At 41.8% G+C, this 3,319-nt stretch overlaps 1 non-coding gene across 1 annotated transcript; it reads right to left on the bottom strand.

Annotated features, from left to right (window-relative positions):
• Positions 1 to 2,888: 2,888 nt before the first annotated feature.
• LOC145399158 (5S ribosomal RNA) lies at positions 2,889 to 3,007 on the bottom strand. The gene has a single exon (XR_013897233.1). It is a non-coding gene; the product is annotated as a 5S ribosomal RNA (ribosomal RNA).
• Between the last annotated feature and the right edge of the window lie 312 nt (positions 3,008 to 3,319).

Here is a 3,319-nt window from a genome sequence, read left to right on the forward strand (position 1 = left end):
TGAAAGAGTTGGGCATCACCCAGATCACGTCTTCAGCTTACCATCCCCAGACCCAAGGATCGTTGGAGAGATATCATCAAACACTGAAATCGATGCTCAGGAAATACTGTTTGGAACATCAGAAAGACTGGGATAAAGGTCTTCCATTCGTTGTATTTACCGCAAGAGAATCTCCAAATGAATCACTGGGCTTCTCACCCTTTGAACTACTGTTTGGCCATGAAGTAAGAGGACCCCTTAAGCTACTCAAGGAATGCTGGCTGTCGGAGGAAGATGACGTCAACCTGCTGGAGTATGTGATGAAGTTCAAAGAACGGCTGTCCACTGCTTTACAGCTGGCGAGAGAGAATTTAGGAGCTGCTCAGGAGAAGATGAAGACTTGGTATGATAAGAAGTCCAGGTTACGCCACTTTCAGCCAGGAGATCATTTTTTGATTCTGCTACCGGTGCATGGGCAACCTTTTCAAGCCAAGTTTAGTGGTCCTTATTTCGTGGAGAAGAAACTCAGTGATGTCAACTATGTTATCGCCACACCAGATCGTAGAAAGAACAAGCAACTTTGTCACATCAACATGCTAAAGTTTTATCAGAGGCTGGACGAAAATAACCCAGTCCGCACTGTAGCTGTTCCACATGAGTCTGCAAGTGAAGTTCTCCCATGCAGTATGAGCCTGGGTGATAGTTTGGGGAAGAATCTTGATATCATGAATGATATCCAGACTAAGCTTTCTCATCTAGCTCCCGAGGAAAGGCAGGAGTTTTCGGCATTACTGCAGGAGTACCCACAAGTGTTCCGTGCCACTCCAGAAATAACCACTGTGTTGATGCATGATGTCGATGTTGGAGACGCAAAGCCAATTAAACTGCCTCCTTACCGTGTGAACCCAGTGAAAGTTCCTCTCATCCAGAAGGAGCTTGGCTACCTGTTGGATCACAAGATGATTGAGCCCTGTCAGAGCGAGTGGAGTTCTCCTGTCACTCTAGTCCCTAAGCCAGGTGGGTCACAGCGGCTTTGCATCGACTACAGACGTGTTAATCAGATAAGCAAAACAGACACCTACCCTCTCACTCGCATGGAAGATTGCATAGAGAAGATCAGAAAGGCTAGGTACATAAGTAAGTTTGATTTGTTAAAGGGATACTGGCAAGTACCTATGACTGAACGTGCTAGGGAGATCTCATGTTTTGTAACACTAGGAAAGACTTTTGCACGTTCTGTAATGCCATATGGTATGAAGAATGCACCAGCCACTTTTCAGAAGCTCATGAATGTTGTAACAGAGGGTTTGGCAGGGTGTGTTGTTTGTATTGATGATATATTAATCTTCAGTGACAACTGGAAAGATCACCTATGCCATGTCAGTAAATTTCTTGAGCGATTGGTTCAGGCTAATCTTGTAGGTAATTTATGAAAGTGTGAGTTTGGTCAAGCTAAAGTACAGTACCTTGGGTACGTAATTGGTGATGGACACGTTGCACCACCAGGAGCTAAGGTTCAGGTTATAAGTGATCTTCCCAGACCTAAAAGTAGGAAAGAGCTACAAAGATTTTTGGGAATGGTAGGTTATTACAGGAGATTTGTTCTTAACTTCAATTCTTGTATCACCACTTACAGACCTACTGAAAAAGGGAGTTAAATTTGTCTGGACCGATAACTGTGAATCCTCTTTCAGTAAACTTAAAGCTATGCTATTAAGTCAGCCAGTGCTCGCTACTCCAAATTTTGCTAAGCCTTTTAAGATGGCTGTTGATGCAAGTGATGCAGGAGCTGGGGCTGTTTTGCTGCAAGAGGATGATCAGGGTATTGAACACCCTGTATCTTATTACAGTAAGAAGTTCACTCCACCTCAAAAGAACTACTCCACTATTGAGAAAGAGCTTTTGGCCTTGATTTTGGGTTTACATCATTTTTCATTTTATTTGTGTTCTGGTTTTGAGCCCATAGTCATTTTTACCGGTCATAACCCATTGAAATTCCTTAGTAAGTTTAAAGATAAAAATCAGAGATTGACAAGATGGAGTCTACTTCTTCAGGAGTATTCATTAGACATACAACATGTCAAGGGGAAAGAAAATGTTATTGCAGATTGCTTATCTAGACTTTAGACAGATTGTTTTAGAGTAATAAGAAATTTCCTTTGTAAATTTCTTTTTCTTTGTGGGGAGGTGTTACATAGGCTATGATTTCATCATCCTTTGTATAATTCTAACGTACAGTATGCTGCATGATTGATCACGATTCGCCTCGTGGCTTCCATAGTGACCAGGCTTGCGTGTTCTACCTCACTCCCCCTTCTCCCCCTTATATTAGAGTAAGTCGTTCTTTCTGTTGTTCAGAGCAGGAGTGTCAACTCTTCGTCCTCCGTGCCCTCATTTGCGCATCCTTCTTGCAAGTTGAATCAGGCTCTACCGGCCCCCTAAATAATGAGCTCAGTCTCTGCATTAGGGTCACTTAGATCTACTCCTCATTTTGTTCACATCTCTGTCCTCCCCTGTATAGTATATTATTATCTTTGTGAGTGGTCAGGAAGTCTCCAGCCATCTAGCTTCCGTATAATTTGAGTATAAGTGTTGTTACCATTTTTCTTGTACTGTATGGCCTAAGGCATTAATTCGTAGGCCTGGTAAGGTTTTTGTGATTCGAGTAAAGTTTTAATGTCAGCCAGAGTTAGTAGTATTTTGTATCCGTAATAATATTATATCTTGCATTAAGTGAGTATTATCCGGTTTTCTCATTTTATCAGGGCTGACTAAGATAAATTTTTCATTCATTCATTGCCAGACGCCATGTATCCCAAACGGGGTGGCCAACGGCTCAGAGTTAATTGTTTTACAGGGAGGGGCACTAATCCTTCACCAACCCCACTTGACACGTAGGGAGAACGTTATGCCAACAGCATCTGGTGTTCCCAGGCGGTCACCCATCCAAGTACTAACCAGACCCAACGTTGCTTAACTTCACTGATCGAACGGGAAGCGGTGTACTCAACTTGGTATGGCCGTTGGCTCTTGCTAAATTCATGTTAATAGAGGCTATTGCAGTTAACCATATATGTAACCTGTTTTGCCATTACATTATCCTTATGAGTCCTGAATGTTTAGTTGTTAGTTTGAGCATTAAACTTTAACTTGTAATTTTACCTAACTCTTTTGTTTTGAAACTTTAACTTTGCGGGACAGTAGTGATTTTAGTATTCTCACTTGAAGTGTTCATTATCTCTCTCTGTTCCGTAATATTATATATATATATATATATATGCTGGGAGTCTTAAACTCTGCCAATGAGTTAGCTGTGGCTTATTGTGTGGAAAGTTCGGCA

This window comes from Coenobita brevimanus, chromosome 47 (assembly GCF_032717465.1).
Source record: "Coenobita brevimanus isolate Jiangsu-jjx chromosome 47, ASM3271746v2, whole genome shotgun sequence".
In the NCBI taxonomy this organism is placed as follows: domain Eukaryota; kingdom Metazoa; phylum Arthropoda; class Malacostraca; order Decapoda; family Coenobitidae; genus Coenobita; species Coenobita brevimanus.